Here is a 19,454-nt window from a genome sequence, read left to right as displayed (position 1 = left end):
GTGGAGGGGGTGAGACTAGCATCCTTATGCTAGAGAGATCCTCGATCTCATCCTCTAAGATAGGCTTAGCATCTTTCAGGTGTTCTTGGGCCTCCTTTACCCACTCCTTTACCTTCTGGATGGCCTCTAGTTGGCGCTTCGGGTTGGGGTGCTCCTCGACCTTAGCACTTCCCTTTTCAGTCGTCTTTGGGGCTGATACCTCTACCTCAACGTTAGTGACTTTCTTTTCAGCAAATAGTGTTGTGGCACTCTCAGTTTTGAGCATGACTTTATCTTTGAGTGATGGGATCTAAAATGGGCCGACACTGGCTATGGCACTAGTAGTCGGACCTCATGCTCATAACAGACAAACACACCCTCACGGCCTCGCGGACTAGGAGCATCTATCTAAAGCTAAAGGACAAACTACCCTAAACCCTAATCTATGCGTTTATAGCTTTGTAGTTTTTGTAGTCCAACGTTTCCCTTTTTATAAACTCCACAGAGGGAGAACCCATACACATTGGCAATGCCATGATAATCACATACATGGAGGCAACCTCTCGGTAGAAACAACGCGGCCCCACTGCAGCTCTCCTACATCGCATATATTAGCCCCTTGATGCGTTGCTCAAACATATAAAACATTCGAACACAAACTCCTCTCTTTTATATTTCTTGTATTTCCAGGAGATATACCATGTGTCCTTACTTAATAGTCCCTTAGGAAACCGACCCTCTATCCTACGGCAAGGGATAACCTTACGCTCTCAATCGTGGGTCAAAGTCCTAAGAAAACAAGTCCTATGCACTCTAGGAGCTTTTCTGTTGATACCATGAACTATGCATAGTACATAATGTGAACAGTTTAGTGCACAAACAAAAGAAAATCAGCATTCTGCATCGTGCGAAACCAATCTTTTCATGATTTCCACGCTAGCATTTATGTAACGAGAAAAGACACCGAGCCTTACGCTCATGCTGCCTTTCTCTTTATTTTAAAATAGCGTCCTATAGGCATGATGCAACACATAAACTAGATTTCAGTTTATATTTTGATGCTCAACCTCCCTCTCACCCTACCGTTTAATGTTTTGCATTCGTTGATAGGTGAAAGGGTCGTTTTATGTGTGTTTCCTTACAAAGAAAGCGATAAACATGAACGAAAACATAGAAACAAGGGTAAAACGAGGCCAACCTCATGCTTTACCTTCATTATACACTGTACAAATGCACATGTAATTTTTTGGAATTTTTCTTTTACCGTTTCCTAATTTTCTCCCATTTAAAACCCATTTTTCACCATTTTTTGGTATTTTTCCTCTATTTTCTTCAATAAAAAATGACTAAAAATTAAGATTGATTGTGGGTTGTGGCCCTTAGGTTTCTTGATAGTAAAATTTCAGGTTTTGTAGGCATTATGTCTCATATTTCCCATTAATTTTGCAAAAATCCCATTTTTACCCCTTAAACGTGTGTTTTTCGGGTTTTATAACATTAATTTCAGCTATATCACTTATGATTTTCTGATTTTCAGATTATAAACTATTGAAACTCATAGAAAACAACATCATAATGAATAATCATCCCATGGGAACAATGTTTCATCAATCAAATAGCATCAAAACTCATTTTTCCTTCATAAAAATTGAATTACCGCTTAGGTTTCATGTTTCAGGATCTCGGTTTTGCTGCGAGACTACTGGTCAGCCCACATTCAATGTCCATCATCTTCACAATCAGCAATCTTCATGTCTACATTGACCCGGAAGCAATCCGATCCCAACCAGACAATCTTTCCTTCACCATTCTTCATCTCCTCTTGCACGCAGGAACAACCCTTTAGGGGAGAGAGAGAGAGGAGAGAGAAAGACTAGATTTCCATCTCTTCATTCCCAGAGCCATTTCACGAGCGAAGACAGGCGATAAGGCTGGCAAAGAGGGAGAGGATCGAGGGTATCATCGGTTGCATAGAGTCTTCACAGCCCCACATCTCCATCTCCATCATCATTAAGCGAAAAATGCACCCTGCGCCTGCACGCCATGCCTCTCCTTCTATCTCCATGTTTTTTCATCAAAAGGTGCATAAAATTTTAGGGGGGGGTTCCAAACTCCAAAAGGCATGCCCAATTTTGGCCTCAAAAGTGTCCACCTTTTCAAATATTGACCGTTTCTTGGCTCCTTCTTCATCCGACATCCAAATCGAGCTCTGAAAAATCCTAGGTGTCCGGCTTGGCATCCCGCATTGACTGGAAACTCCTGACAACCCGCACGGCAGTCAAAAAAAATTATCAAAGATCCACAAGTGTCGCTCTGATGCCTTTTAAAAGTCGTCTTTCACTTGGTGCTTAAAGTCGTCCTAGCTGGAGCTGCCGCCTTCGATGTTGAATATTTTTCCCCTAAATTTCAAAATTTTTGGCAAATTTTAGGCACATCCCGGGCTCAAAACTCCACTCTCATCGGGTCTCTTCTTCCTTTGCCTACGGATCTTCGTTCCTATCAAGGCTGCGTCAAGATTGCTAGAACATGGCATTGATATGCTGGCCTCCTTTGTTTGTGCATGGGTCATGACATGCAATGGGATAGGTGTAGCCTCCCCATCAAGATTCTCGACATCAAACAGCCCTAATGGGATGGATGGCACGTTAGCCGAACTCAAGGATGGTTTTCGCTTTGGACAGTCAACGAAGAGATGAGTGATTCTACACTCAGGGCACCTTAGGTCAGCCTTGTCTCTTTTTTGTTGCTTCCTTTCAGGCTTTGGGGTTTCACTATATGTATATTCTCTATATAATGTGCGTTCATGGCCTATTTATAAATATCCTAATCTGTGAATTTTTCTTGAATAAAACACAACCCTTTTCTATTCAATCTGTAAGTAGCGCCTTTATATGACACCCTTCTGTATGTAAAAAATGTATAAAAATGGTGTTATAAAAACCCCTTATTTTGAACTCATGTTATATATACATATATTCATGTGTGACCCCCCCCGAGCTTTTAGGACAGCGTGATGAGACTGTCCTAGGTGATTGGTTCTTGGGTCTACCCTCGTAAGCCTCTACTTCATCCCCTACCTAACGCCATCACCAGTACTGGTTGATAGTCTAGAAGGACTGCATTGCACTCATCACCGTGTGAGACATAAGGGTATATGTAAGTCTCTTCCTTATTTGGCTCTTCCACATAGTGGATTGGAGTGTCACTCGCAGTGAATGGATCACATAGGGATCAGGTGGTCTAGGTATTCCAGTAGGATTTATGTCCATCCTAGGAACAATCGTCTTAACGTTGTTTGGCGTGGGAAGGGCCAATGGGGCTCCCCTTTCAAAGAATTGTTGCAGTCTATTTGCTAGGTAAGATTGATTGTATGGTTGTGAGTATGGAAGTCTTCTAGGCAATCTACAATGCACAACATCGTGACCAAACCTATCGCAATTAGCACAAGGTCATGACCTGGGGTCTTGACACTCGGCTGGCAAGTGGTTTCCACCACATACACACATTGGACATGTAGGCGCGTTGGTCGTCTTAGCATCTCCTCCTACATCTTGGCTATTTCCATTTTCATATCAGCCAATTCTTGGTTGGTGTCCGTGGCCTTTCCCTTATCTTAGGTACTTGTGCCTGATCACTCTCTGGATGTTGAAGCTCTCTCCAAACTTCTAGAGTTGGTCTCTTCTTGGTTCGAGTTCTTGGAGCTCCTCTCCTTCAACTAATCATCTACTCGAATGGTTTCTTTGAACACCCTAGCTAGCACGTCTTGCTGCAAGCTCGAGTTGCCTGCTAAGGCTCTAGAAACATCCTCATTTCGTATTCCATTGATGAATACCGTCGACACTGCTCTCTCGGCCGATCATTCACCCATTGGGATTCTCTTGAAGAGACTCCTCACGTGGGTCACATAGTCGTGGATGTTCTCTTTTTCTTTCTGCTTGACATTCATAAGTTGTATTAGTAGGTTGTCAGAGTATCCAAGCTCGAAAAATATCTTAATGAAGAGGTTTTTAAGGCCATTGAAGTTTGCTCACTCTGCGACATCTAGACTTGTGTACCAACCCTTGTCGCCTAAGCAAAGCTTGAATACTTGAGAGCATTGAGTCAAGTTGGTGACACTATTGACCTTGTAGACCTGCTCAAACTGCTCTATGAAGCTGTATGGATCATAATGGGGCTAGTACTTATTGAGCTACTTAGCAATTGGTATCTTAGACTGGCTCTTGAAGCCTTGGTTTACCCCTAACCCTACTAGTAATGACATTGCTAATGCTGTAGCACTTTGCTCTACTGTTGTGTTGCCTAGAAATCGCCTCATTATAAGCTCACTTAGTGTCAAGTCTCCTTCTAACACTCTCATGGTCAATTCGATTCCTGCCTGCTAGGTTCAGCACTCACCATATCTCTCGCATCTCTGTGTTCTGCCTCAGGCTCCTAGTCTGGTGGTCTCGATTGTATTCCACTATGCCTTGTAGTGCTTTGTGGGCTAGCTTCCTTTCCTCCTCTAGGTCAGCTATGATGGCTTTTGCCATTCTACCATATGGTGCTCATACCGAATGTGAGAATCATAGCTGTTCACCAACTGCTGGATCGCTTCTGGGAAAACTCCTAAGTCGAGTTCCTCGTTCTGCTTGCGGTCTGAGCTTTCTTATGATATGGTTGCATTCTCATGCTCCACCAAGCTGTCGATAAGGTTAAGCAGGTTGGGTAGATCCACCTCTCTTTCACTGCTCGCTTGGTCCTACGCTGGGCTCCGATTGCCCGTCTATGTCTTGGGACCTTCTCCTATTGGTGGGTTCCTTCAAGTTCTTTTATCTGAGTGAGTTCCTTCATTATTGTATACAATCCTCAAATTACCTCCACTCAGCGTGGGTGTGTGTGTGCATGTGTTCTTTTCCATGCACTTGTGCTCAATCAGTATTTTGGCTGTTCTTAGGTGTACTTCAAGTGCTGGAAATCAAGGTGAGCGCGAAGAACAAGTGTCTAAGCGGCTTATGCACTCTCCTTTCGTCTTAGGCCTGATAGGCTTCTTCAATCAATTTCTCACCATCTTGATAGCTTTTAGGGTTTCTTACTGCGTCATCTTACTTGTTTTAGGTTCTTTCGGGGTCTATGACTCCATTAGCTACCATTAAGGCGCTCTCTCTCAACAATCTACTCAAGCTGCGAAGCAGCTGCGTCTTGTGAATTCACCTATTCCTTGCACCAGAATCGAGTTCTCGGTGTCGGGATGGCTCACAAAGGTTTGTGCGGTTGAAATCTAGTTCGGTCTAGTGCAATTTTCCAAAAAATTTACAAAAATCTAACTCGTCCCGATTGTAGGGGCTGACTGGTGGATTCGAATGGGGCCGAGAATCGAATAGGAACAGTGGTCGAATTTGCGACTTGAACTGCTGAATGGACGTGGCTGAGTGGAAATGACCGAGTTGGTTTGGGCCGAATCAAGTTGGCCGAGTACCGAATCCAAACAGGGCCGAATGGGATATTCGGATAGGCCGAGGCACAAGGGCGGAGGGTTGAATTTAACGGTGTTGACTAAGTTGTCCATTTGGACGGGCCGAATTGGCCAAATGCAAGAGAGCCGAGGGCCGATTTTGGGACTCGACCCAAAACCATGCCACTCGGACGGGCCGTGTTGTGCGCGATGACGGCAGCGCTGAGGATGATTTCATTAAATCCAATGATCCAAGCAATCACAAGGCACACAAACTTCTAGATCACAACAAGGAAATAGAAGGAAGGGTTTGATATACCTGACGCATGCAAAGAACTCCCCAATCGCAAACTTGAATCGAATCACCAATGGAAGCTCTCTCTCTCTCTCTCTCTCTCTCTCTCTCTCTCTCTCTCTCTCTGCCTTCATCGCCCGTCAATATGCCGACGATCTGATCGAATGTTCCTTATACCCTGACCCTTGCATCTGTGACGATCCTGATTGCGCTAGTTGCTGTTGCCGGGCGCACGGATGGCGCTCCACCAGGCCAATCGATTTATCTGAGAGCTTCACGCAGAAGCCGGGACGGAAGCTTCTCATTTCGCCATCGCTGTAGCAGGCGCTTCCACAGTCCGTGCCTGTCCCATCGTGAGCTTTTCGAGCGGGCCAGTAGGGGGAGCATCCAAAACTAAGATACCACTCACACCCAGTTGCTCCACTGATTGTTCTGGAGCAAATGTGATGCCCAAAACAGGTCTAGTAATCTTGCCATACTTAATCAATTGATCAACAATGCCGCTGACTGTATCAACAGGGATTGAAAAACCAACACCAATTGATGCACCAGATGGAGAATAGATTGCCGTATTGATGCCAATCAGATATCCAGAGCTGTCAAGCAAGGGGCCCCCGCTGTTGCCAGGGTTGATAGCAGCATCTGTTTGAATAACATCCTGAATAGGACGGCCAGTTGCAGTCGAGCTTATCTCTCTTCGCAGAAGGAAGGCTCTTGGAACGTGCAAGCTGGGACAGCATTTGTGGATGTGCAGTTTTAGGAGGAGGTGAAAAGTGGGAAACTTTCTTCATTGAAGGTGGTCTCTCTGACATTCAACAGGTCTATCGAGGGGGCTTTTTCCTCGTGAGGCGACATGCCGCTCGAGATCCATAACGTGGAGCTTCTAATCAGCCAGACTATCAAGGAGGTGAAGAAAGATTTCAAGAAGGATGCGGATAATGCCTTGAACCAAGAAACCCGCCGGCTCCATGAGAGGATCAGGCGACTGGAGGAGATGGTGAAGACACTCACGGAAGAGAAGAGGGATCTCAAAACCGACCTGGACAAGCTACAAACGGAAGTGTCACATCTACAGGAGGCAAGAGAGGACGCGGATTTCAAAGCGGACCTCTGAGAGGCTATCACGAAGGAATGCCGAGAGGACCTCCAGGTATGCATTAAAACCGAAGTTGAGGCTTCGAGAGAGGGATGGGAGGAAAAAATCAAAGCAAACATGAAGGAAGAATTAGAAGGGAATAAGGAGGGGTGGATTGAGGTAGTGAAGAAGAACATTAAGAAGGAGGTCCAAGAAGAAAATAAAAAGGAGGAGGTAGTCCGGGTTCAGGAGACCTTAGAGGAGGAGAGGCTCAAGAATGCGTGCAAATTGAACGTGCGTATTACCGGGCTCCCCGAAGGGGCCTCTTCGGAGGAGGACGCACACGGGCTATGCACCCGACTAGGGTACACGAGCATGCCCTTTACTCAGGCATGGCGTGCAGGACGAGATACTACCAGGGTCAGAGCTCTGATATTACATATGAGCACACCGGAGGACAGAGCCGCTTTCTTTCGGAAGCGGATTTCGCTCCGAGGGATGACTGGGGCTTCCATCTTCATGGATGAGGACCTGACTCAGATGCAGATTGCACACAGATGAGCATGCATGCCACAGATACTCCAAGCACGTAGAGAAGGCCGTAAGGCCTTCTATCGAGATGGCGGGATTTTTATAGATGGACACCCCACCAAATAGGGGGGCGCGGCCTATGAGACGGGGCAGAGGACTGTACAGAAAACCCCGATACGTGTGCCAGTTTGGAACTGCAATGGCTCCCTATGGTCATGATCGGACAGACTTGAGGAGATTTTATCCGACCATGATGTTATATGCCTCACAGAGACACATGAGAGCCCAGAGAGAGGGCTTCCACGCATTACAGGATTTGAGTGGATATCTGCATACCGGGCTACTACTAGGCAGAGCACATCTAGGGGCTCAGGAGGGGTGGGAGTTCTATTCCGTCAGGGGATACAGAGACATATCCAGTTAGTGAGACGAGATGAAGAGGCCAGTTACATATGGATCAGAGTGCAGATATCAGATGAGAGATGGATCTATATGGCAGTATGCTACTTTTCACCACGAGGGTCCAGATATGCTACTACGCAGGGTGATATTCAGGCCAGAGATTCCCCCTCCCCTTATTCACAGCTCTCAGATGACATTATTCTGTATTCTAGTTTGGGTGAGGTCTTCCTTATGGGGGACTTCAACGAGCGCACACAAAGCCGACAGTGTGAGAGTTTTGATATGGAGCGGCTAGAGATTATGAGAGCATTAGACCCTGAGGAGTTGGGGATCAGTAGGGAGTCAGCAGATACTAAGCTAGATGCCACAGGGTATGGAGGGCATTTACTTGAGCTTGGTAGTAGACATCATCTCGTTATTTATAATGGGATGGCACGATGGCCATATTCAGGAGGTCTTACATGCTTCCCACATGGGGGGGCGAGAGTACTGTAGATTATCTGCTCGGACCGATCGATGGGATGCATACTATCGAGTCCTTCTGCCTTGGGAGACTTCCACTCGGTGCCGATCACACCTTTCTCAGTTTCTCACTCCTCACCTCATTACCATCACCACCTGCAGATATCATACCCCACATGCATACTACCATACACTTCACTCATAAGCTCTCACATATTTACTCACAGCATCTGAAGGAGCACATCACGTCACTTGATCCATACGCACCCCTTGATACACTGACCACTGATATCACACGCATTCTGCATGATTCTGCTACACTCAGTTTTCCACATCACACATACACGCACCCCCCTCGGACCGGTACCATGCCACAGAACAGGTGGTATGATGATGAGTGTAGAGATCTACGTCGACAGCTACGCTATTTGGAGGCCAGAGGAGAGATCACACACAGACAGGCGCAGAGACGCATGCACCGCTTGACCCGCCGTAAAAAGCGGGAATGGGAGGAGGAGAGATATTGGGATATATACCACCTAGTATGGCATGGATACGCACAGAGTTTATATCATGTACCCGCACAGCCGCTGATACCCACACCATGTACACCGAGACCGGGTATTTCATCCTTTTTCACCACTAGTATGGTGAAACATGCTATCTCACGGTTACAGTATGGCCGCGCTCGAGACCAGTTTGATCTTCAGGCAGAGCATATTATATATGGCAGAGACACATTGGCTCCACTCATTGCTCACCTCTTCAACCGTGCATTGTCGGAGGGGTTCCCTGACTCGTGGACAGAGCACACCATTGTACCTATTCACAAGTCAGGGGATCCTATGGATCCTAACACATATAGGACCATCATGATTGGGCGAGTTTTGTCCAAACTTTATGGCACGGTGATGGAGGAGGAGCTCAGCACGCTAGCAGAGAGAGAGTGCATGTGCACACCCGGACAGGCAGGGTTCAGACGGGCATTTTTTACCATAGACCACATCTTCACTCTCCATTGTCTGATCGACCAGACACGAGTGAAGAAACAGAGATTGTACTGTTGCTTTGTGGATTTTCGCAAAGCCTTTGACATGGTTCCGAGAGAGAGGCTTTTCAGATGCCTACTTGATTTTGGGGGTGGATGATGACATGATGTGGGGTATTTATGCACTATATGAGCGGGTTACTGGCAGAGTCAGATGTCTGGGAGGTATATCAGATCCCCTTGTGAGCACCATTGGTGTGAAACAAGGATGCCCACTCTCACAGACTCTATTTGGGCTATACATTGATGAGATAGCAGAGTTTATTTAACAGCGAGCCGGTGGAGGTATAGATCTCAGTGGAGCCACAGTTCATATCTTACTATATGCAGATGACATTGTGTTGGTCTCAGACTCAGCTCAGGGATTACAGCAGCATTTATTAGCATTGGATGATTTTTGCATACAGAGAGGCATGACAGTGAACCTTCGTAAAACCAAGGTTCTTATATTCCATACATCAGCTCAGATACGTAGACAGAGTATTTTCATGGCAGCAGGAGGGAGTATTGAGGTCACTTGATCATATGTATATTTGGGAGTCACCTTTACAGTAGCTTCAGGGACTTTCTCGATGACACAGGCAGCTCGTGACCGCCTCACTAGAAGATACTCAGCATTGGCTCTTATGGAGCGATAGTGTTATCAGGCACATTTCCAGGAGCCCTGCACCAAGGGGTGGCTCTTTGATACTCTAGTCACTCCAGCACTGATGTATGGAGCAGCTATATGGGGGCCAGGCCTTGCCGATTATGTATGGACATTGATGGAGAGACCTCAAGTGATCATGATATCTAGATTGATTCGCAGCAAGGCCTCAGTCCCACATGACATTGTGCGAGCAGAGCTTGCCACACCGCCCATGCTAGTCGAGGCATTATTTCAGACAGTCTGCTTCTTACATAGATTTCAGGATATGGACAGAGATCGCATTGCATATAGAGCATATATGGCATCTCAGGAGATGGCTCGAGCGAGGGATACCACATCATGGTATGCACAGACTAGAGCTTGGTTTAACAGACATGGGCTAGACATTGATAGACTCCCACCTCTTCTATATGATACTCAGGCTCCCACTTACACCCTCTCTCTCTCTGAGAGGAACAGAGTCATCAGACAGGAGATATGGCATATTTATATACAGAGGACATGGGTCAGCCCTGCATAGCCACTGCCATCGAAGATGGCACATTATTATACACAGTTCTTGAGCATATAAGAGCAGGGATTCATAGAGATTCCGAGATATATGCAGATCTATATGCCACATCGATTGAGAGTTCTTATTGGACAGCTCAGGGTATCATCACATCAGCTTATGATTGAGAGTGGCAGAGCCAGTGGCATCCCACGGGAGGAGAGGATATGCCCCCTTTGCAGATCAGAGGTGGAGAGTGAGGAGCATTTTGTTCTCAGATGCCCAGCATACTCAAAGTTGAGATCTAGATACACATTGAGCAGCTCACTTCAGGGATGTATGACTGATATGGATCAGAGATCATTTGGCCGTTTTCTGGGAGAGGCATGGCACATCAGAGAGCATAGCACACAGCGGGTCCCAGTCAGAGAGGAGCCCACCCAGACGACTATTACACAGTTCTTTCAGACAGAAAGAGTGAGAGCTACTATACCAGCCTCCAGCCAGACCTCCGAGCTCACACTACAGCAGGCTGAGGACCAGTGTTCCCGACGCCGCACGAGGATCCGGGGGTTTTGAACCCCACAGCCACACCGACAGGAGATCCGGAGGATTCTTGATCTACATCGACAGCAGACTGAGATCCGACGACACTCGACACATTGGATCTCAGATCTCCAGTTTGCTCTTTCTCCACCGCCGATGTACCACATCCTGCATCCAGGAGGGATCACCTGCTATTAGCGACTTCGACGACTGCTACTACATCCCAGGATAGTATATCTCCCTGCCTCTATTACATATACACATCGCACCACTTTATCACAGCCGACAGTTGTTCCCCTATCACAACCGACATTTGTTCCCCTTTTGTAGCCATTATCTGGAGTACTAGAGCTACATACGCACATACACATATACGACACTTATCACACTCACAGCACCGTATTTTCAGTTTCCAGTTTTTAGCTTTTCATTCAGCACTTTTATTTTGGATAGCTGGACCTCATCAATTGTATCACAGTTTCTCTCATAGGCCAGTTTTGGTCTTTAGAAGACGTTAATATAACTTTCTTTCTTTCTTTCTCTCTTGAATGCTAGGGTAAAAAATGAGCTCTTCTAAGGTCTCCTAATCCTTAAACCCCTTCTCGAGCAAGGACTTACTATCCCCAATCACTCGTCGAAATTAATAATTTCAAACACTCTTTTTTTCCCATTTACCACAATTTGTGCCTTGTTTTTCCCTATTTTATAGTAGTAAACCCTACGATTTTCCAATCCAATTTCTTAATCCTAACCTACACTAAATGCAAAAAGAATCGAAAGCAAATAACTGAAATGATTATCCCTTCTTTTCCAATCATCAAACAACCAAAATAACCAAAATACTTTTATTGAAGATAAAATCACCCAAATTTTCTACCTATCTCAAGCTCTGATTCGGGGATCAATCCCTTACTTCAATGCTTGATATGAGGCATGCAAGTGCTCAAGCTTGAATTCGTTGGTCTCGCCAGCAAAACCAAAATGTGGAGGGAGCTCACACTCAACCGCTGAGACCCACATACCACTTATTGTTTCAAGTGTTTCAAGAGAGCTCTAATGGCTATCTATCATCTAGCCGACGTGCCTTCGAATTTACAAGTGTAGTGAGCTTACCTTGATGCCGAAATGAGTTGCCTCCTCCCTTGCACACACTGGTAGCTCCACGATCCTAGATGCTAGCTCAAGTATCCTCAAGCCTCCTCCATCAAGCTCCATCCACCATAGCCGCGCGCGAGAGAAAAGAGAAGAGAAGATAAGAGAAGAAGAGAAGAGGAGATGGTGAAGAGCTTCACCCTCTTGATCTCTCACTCCCACACACTCACTCCCTCACACTCTCATACTCCCTCTCTCAAGAGCACACACACAAGCAAGGTGAAGAGAAGAAGAGAAGAAGAGAGGACTCTTGTTAGCCACATACCAAAGAATGAGCTTGCATTCACTTTTTGAACTTTGTATACAAGCCCTAAAATCCCATGGGCACCCATCCCTTTTTACATGACCGACCGTTGTGGGAAGGTCCTTTTTCCTATTTCCCTCTTCTTGCCTCATGCCTTAAGCCTACACCCATCTATTCTTTTACAAATGGCACAAGAAGAAGCACTGTGTTCTTTTACAAGAGTTTTTAGAGTTTTTTGAGGCACCTTCCATTTAAAATTGTGCTTTTTGTCTCAGCGTAGCTTTAGGGGCCGCCTCTACGCCTTTGCTCTTTTTCTGTCATTTTTTCGCTCTTTGCTTTATATTTCTGCCATCTCAAATTGTGCGCCTTTGCTCTTTCTCTGTCCTTTTTCTACTCTTTGCTTCATATTTCTGCCATCTCCAATTGAGGTTAACATTGACTTAGGGTAATTACTGTAGTGATGAGTGTTAGGTGAAGATTCCTAAGATAGCATCCAATTGCATGGCCTCATCTAATCTTGATCAAGTGATTGAGTGATCGTGACATGGTTTGATTGGATAAACCTAGTGCAGTTAAGTGTTTATATCTGGTTAAAGGTACATGGTCAAATTATCTTTTGCGTATGTGATTTAGAAAACCTAGCACCTGCCAGTTGGTCAAGATGTGTGAATTTATTCTACTTATACTAATGTGTATCCCGACACACCTATTGACTATGTAGGGATCATTGTTAGATTGAATAGAAAGGAGGTGTGTTTTATTTCAAAGAAATTCATAGGTAATGATATTTTTAAATAGACCAACACATGTGGTATAGAGGGTTTATATATAGTGAAGCCCCTAAGCAACATCTACAACACACATTTACTTGTATTAGTCCTTACGAATCAACTATATTGCTAGTTTTACATGTAGCATGTGCAAACTCTCCATACCTTTTGATGTACTTAGTTCTCTAAAATGCTATTGCTAAAAAGTTATGTAATTTATTGTCCCTCAATTATGGATCTCCTTGCATGCCCCTTGTAACTCTTAGTAAAGCAATGAACACTCCTTCATCAACCTCGCATCAGTTGATCATAAAGGCATTTTGTTGTTGATATAATTTTTATTATGTATTACCATAGCCTTTGTGTAACACACATACACACACTTGTGTATGTGTGTAAGAACCATCCCATGCGCATGTCAATCAACCTATTTGAGTAATTAATTAATATTTGATTTATAGTTCACATGTAGATAAAAATAAAAGATGGACCATGTCAAGAGAGAAGTTTGTAGCACACCAATACTTTTATATCATGCTAGCTTTACTTCAATGAGTTCACAAATAGTCTATTTTGAAGGGCACTATCAGTTGATTACAAACAAGTTCTTAATCGAACAGAAAATAAGGTGAGGGTATGTGTTATACAGACTCATCAACTTGACTAAGTTTGCACAAGTCAATTCGACTTGTATCTGCCATGACTCTATCGCCGAGTTACATAAACTATGTGCTACAAGTTTTAAATGAGTGTAGAGAGCATATTTAACCTTTTTTTATAATAGGAAATTTGGAGAAAAATCTATAGCATGCTTGATTTCTTACTATATGTTTGATTCTATTTTTCAGCACAACCAATGGGCAGAGAGAGAGAGAGAGAGAGAGAGAGAGAGAGAGAGAGCAGGTGTGTGTGTATGTGTGTGTGTGTCTGTGTAAGTGAGTGAGTGAGTGTTTGTGTAGCATCCACTTGCACAGACCATTTGGGCGACAAGCATTAAGTGAATGCAAATACCATCTTTTGTAATTTATTTGTAGAGTGTGAGTTAGACAAACAATTCTAGAACATGGCTTCTTTCTTATTACATGTTTGATTCTATTTCTAAGCATGTGCGCGTGCGTGTGCGCACGCGCGCGCACACACACACACACACATTCAATGAAATGGAATGTTCTAAATTTATTGAATTGAATAGTGTATTTTACATAAGAAATTTAAGATTCGGACCAAAGCACATAGTCAAATAGAGCAAAGGATGGTTTCTGAAGTTTAGTTGAGTCACTCATGACTTTTCTAAATTGTGCAATGTGGATGATAGCTGGCTTTTCCATTATTATATTTGAATATGATTTTACACACAACTCAATATGGCCTATAAACTATGATTTTTATGATGCTTAAATAGCCTTAGACTTCATACTCATGAAAGTCCTATGCAAGTTTGTCTACTACCTATTATAGACAAAGTGCGAGACCTTTGGAGTTTACTACACTTTTAAAGTCTAGCAAGTAAAGTTAGCCACAAGGGACTATTGAGATTGTAAGTGATATATCCAAATGGGATGGTCTATGGATCCTACGCTTCACAACTTTGCTAATTGTGACAAGGGCTCATTTTAAGAGAGCAACGATTTTTGTAAAAGTTTAAAGCATGTTGTGGACAGGAACCATGAGCCACATCCCAGATGTATATTAGTTGGTGTATTTGCATAAATTCATTTTTGTCCAAGTTAAAGTCACTGGGGTAAGAGTCCCACAACACACAAGTACATATACTTGAAGTGGTGAGATTGTTAACAAACAAGTTGACGGGCCACTTGATTTAGAATACTTGACTATATTTAAGGATTCAATGTGCTAAAGGAGGGGAGAGAAGATTTGTTTGTAGGGAGAGAATCGCCACATTGCCCATGTAAACATTGCTTTTGGTGGTGAATCTAGTAGTCACCATTTTTTATGGTACTTGGTTTACCATATGAAGTTCATTTTTGCCAATGATGAGGTTAGGTATAATCAAGATTTTCTTGCCACACGAGCTATTTTTTGAGCTTTGTTAAATCTCCAGGTTGATTGACATGTGGTTGTTCTAGCTCTAAGGGGGCCAACTAATGAGAAAGTCTTGAAGAAGTGCATTTGACTCTCTCAGGAGAAAAGTCGGTTTTTAGAGTGGAGGAAGTATTAGTTGTTTGCACATGTGTCGACCATATGGAAGAAAGCCCTCACCAGTAAATATTGATGCCATAAGCAAGATGCACACATATATTCATGAGTAACTTACTTGAGCAAGATTGAATAGAAAAGGGTTATGTTTTATTTAGAAAAAATTCGTAGATAAGGATATTTATAAATAGGCCTTGAATGCACATGTTGTAGAGGATATACATATAGTAACTTCCCCGAGTTCTATGGTAAAGCATAGAGATGGATTGCAACCAACCTATCCATTGTCTATGTATTACAAATGGGTAGTTGATTTGGTTACCATGCCTACAAGTTTATAGAATATGAGATATCTTGTGCTTGCACAAGAAGACTTGACAAATCAAGTGGAAGGTCAAGCTCTTAGTACAAAGACTACTCAAGCAGTTTGCATGTTCTTATTGGAAGAAGTCTTTTGCAAGTATGGTTGTGTTGATAAAGTGATTGCAGATTAAGGAGAATTGGATGCAGATGAGGCTTGTGACTTCTTTTCACGATTGGGATCAAGTTTCCTTTAACTTTAGCCTACAATCCTGAAGCAAATGGCAAAAGTGAAAGAGGTCATGAGTCTATCATTAAGGCATTAGCAAAGTCATGCAAGGGCAAGATGAAAAAGTGGCCAAGAATGTTACCTTTTGCTTTATGGACTAATAGGATCACTCATAGTGGAGTTATAGGGTATATGCCTATTGAATTAATATATGGACAATAGCCAACCATGCCTATTGAGGAGACTATTGGTACTTGGAGTGTTCTACTATGGGAAGAGGGTTTGAATAGAGAAGAGTTGTTGGTCCTACGCATAATACTCTTAGAAAGAAGACGTGAATACATTGAGATAGCTATGAAAAAGTTGAAGACTACAAGGATAAAAAACAAGAAGAGGTTTAGCAAGCGACACAGACTTCAACCACAAGCTATACAAGAAGAGGACTAGGTGCTAGTTTATGACAACATCTTGGAAAATCAACATAGTGCCAGTCGAAAGATGCCAAAGTGGTGGTTTGGTCCATATATAGTAAGGTTTGTTTTTTATAATGCTACCTATGCATTAAATGAGATGGATGGGACTACTCTAAGGATTCCAATGGCTGGAAAACATATCAAGGTCTTTAAATGTAGGGATTCTTCAGTATATGAGTTGAAGAAGTTGGATACTGAGCATGAACATGAAAATATGGAAGAAGAAGAGGTAGAAGATGAAGACATTGATATGACAGAGGATACTTCTTCTAGCACTGCAAATCCATAAGACTTTGGCACATGCCAGAGAATGTGCAGGTTAGGAGGGGTTGGATGTCATGTCACTACATAGTCATAGTGTGAAAAACTCCAAAGTGCATCGTCACTTGGCTTTCTTAGCAATCTAGAAAGCCAATGCCATATTAGTCATTAATGTTAGTATCCGTAGTGTGGATGGTTCAAAAATACTAGGATTTTGGACAAGTTTAGCCAATTTTTGATATTTTAGATACTATCTCTTGTAAATATCCAAAAATTGTAGACAACTTCTAGAATAGAATGACATGTAAAAGAAAGCAGGTAGCTTTCAGCCATGTTTGGGGGATTTTATACAAAAAGAAGGATTGACAAAATCATGCGATACGCAATTGCAATTTTCAAGCAGTGAACATCACTCCGAACTAGGTGAAGAAGAAGGAGTGATTTGGGAGAATTCTCTTAAAGTGTCCTGCTATTTTACCCCCCTTTCAGAGCCGATGGAAGTATCAAATTGGCAGTCTGAGTATCAGAGATGAAGATATTGTTTTATGCATGTTTTTGGTCTACAAGAGATTTATCTTCTCAGAATGCAGAAATAAATTGACAGGCTTTACCTCTATGAGTATTCTTCTACATCTTCTATTTCTTTAAAACCCTTCTCTTCGGTCTACTCCTCTCCTTGAATCTCCCTTCACCCTACTATCTCTTACCCACATGTTAGACTTTCGACCCCAAACGCTCTGACAGCGACATCGTGGCATCCTCTACCCGTTTGGATAAATACCTTGTATTCACTTTTATTTTCAGTCCACTATGGCACTCATGAGCCAGTATCCATTGGGAGGGGGGGTGTAAGGGCTTTGTAGCTAAACCATGGCATTGCTACTAGAAACACCTATATAGAGGGTAGTAGTGACTCTGAGCCTTGTTTGGTTTCCACTCTAGGTATAATTCACTATACCCAGTGGTGAACCATCTTATGTGCGGTGTCATGAGGGTGTAGTCCTAGGATATGCCTATGTTGTACCATTTATTTAACTCAATAATGCAAGAGTATATCTTGCTCTCATACATCATGTTACCTTTCTGTGCCATGTTGAGTGAGTGAATGAGTGCAAGTGCATCACACTTGGTATCAGAGCAACTCTTGCTTGGAGTGAAGAAGTGCTCACGAAAGCAGGAGAGTAAATCCAGTGCCCTAAAGAGAACGAGCCAAAATGACCCATGTTGTGTTGCCCCACATCCCGATGTCCCACGTTGCATTGACCCTATTGCGTCAACCCCCGTAGCAATGACCCGTGTAGCAATGACCCCCGACACGGTGTCGTATTGCTGTGCATTCGAGGTGTGAAACCACCCAAAAGTTGTGTGTGTGATTTGATACTTTGTACATACTTAGTTGTTATGTTTGCTCTTTCATTCTATGATGAAGACGGAGAAGAACAAGGAGTTTTGGTAGATTGGTGACTCGAGATGCAATCTCATGGACCACTTTGATTGTGACCAAGGGTTCGTTTGAAAGCCTGTGGCAGCATAGGAGCATTCCCAATGGGCCAAGAGATACATGCTGAGATCATCCTAAGGGGCCTAGAAAGAGACCCTGTTGTTGGTGACATGCTCGTGGACATGTATGGAAAATGTGGCTTTATCAAGGAAGGACGAGAAGCATTTGAGAAATTGACTGTCCATGATGTTATATCGTGGACAATAATGCTAGATGCCTATGTTCATATTCGTGAAGGTGATATGGCTATGCGATGTTATGAGGAGATGCAACATCAAGGGGTGCATGCCAATTCTATTACATATATTATCTGCTTGAAAGCTTGTGCAACCATAGGAATAGGATAAGTCGACAGAAACTTGATTGAGGTCTTCATCAAAGGAAACGACAAAGATATGGTTGTGCCAAAGAGGCCCACGAAAGAAACAAATTTAGATGGCTATCACGAAAGGAACAAATTTAGATGGCTATTTTCAGGAGCCGCTTTTCTGGAAAAAGGGGAGAGCTTTTTGAATCAAAAATGGGGGGGGGGGAATCTAATTGTGTGGTGGAATGGGAAAAGCATGAACGGGTTAGATAAAACAGAGAAGAGAAGGCACCCTGCACGCATTGTTTTTTTTTACTGCGGCTCAGAGGCTGGAAAGACAGAAACGGAGATTAAGGAAGCATATCTTGGGGGGAATGATGAGTGGAAGACAGAAGAAGGGATGCAGTCTTCCATGTATGCAAGCCTCAAGGAGGAGCTGTGCTGCTTTTGCGCTACGATGAGTGGAGGGATTAAGACACCATCACCAATGCTTCAGCTGTATTCTTGTTGTCGCTTGTTGCTGCATTTTCCATGAGGGAGGATAGATTGGAACAATGTTTGCTTTAACGACTACAATAGAGTGTGGAAAGACAAGTGATGAAACACATGCAGAGAACAAATTGTAAAGGTATATGTTTAGGATGACAGTTCAGTCGTGGAAATCGTTTGCAGCAACAGGAAAGAAGTTTGCAGATTGATCGGGTACTGGAGGAATTCTGAGAAGGGAAGAGGAAGCAATTAGTTGCTTCGTTGCTGTGACGTTTGAAGTGTGAATTGGAAGCCTTCGCTTGGGAGTCTCCCAGAGGTGGCCGCCTGAACGCGCAGAATTCAGAGAAAGAACATACATCAATACTCACATGCTAACAGAGAGCCTTATGAAACAGGGGAATGCATCAATCCCTCCGTATTCTGCCGCTCTGCTGCTTCAGTGGGGAAGAGGGGCAATTGAAGACATGAGGCGACAAGATATGCAAGCGATCCTGATTGATTTTCAAGTGGAGGCAGTGCGTAACTATAGAGATGATGCAAGCATTTAAGGGCGCTTCTTCGTTTTCGGGTGCTTTATTGGATCAGGCGGGCTATAGCCTTTCATGGATGCCAGCCCATCTCCGTGTAGTCACACTTTTCCTTCACTCGTCATCAAGGTGCAGT

The 19,454-nt window shown here is 43.6% G+C and overlaps 1 protein-coding gene and 1 pseudogene across 6 annotated transcripts in view; one reads left to right on the top strand and one right to left on the bottom strand.

Annotated features, from left to right (window-relative positions):
* The window catches only part of LOC148037166 (GDSL esterase/lipase At4g10955-like), a 97,397-nt gene that overhangs the window by 57,863 nt on the left and 20,080 nt on the right, over positions 1 to 19,454 (bottom strand). The gene's annotated exons all lie outside the window — the stretch shown is intronic.
* Positions 7,173 to 19,339, top strand: LOC148037167 (uncharacterized; annotated as a pseudogene).

Source organism: Lygodium microphyllum, chromosome 4, assembly GCF_053477565.2.
Source record: "Lygodium microphyllum isolate KBCC chromosome 4, Lygodium_microphyllum_v1.1.10, whole genome shotgun sequence".
Classification (NCBI taxonomy): domain Eukaryota; kingdom Viridiplantae; phylum Streptophyta; class Polypodiopsida; order Schizaeales; family Lygodiaceae; genus Lygodium; species Lygodium microphyllum.
This window is presented reverse-complemented; position numbering and strand designations above follow the sequence as displayed.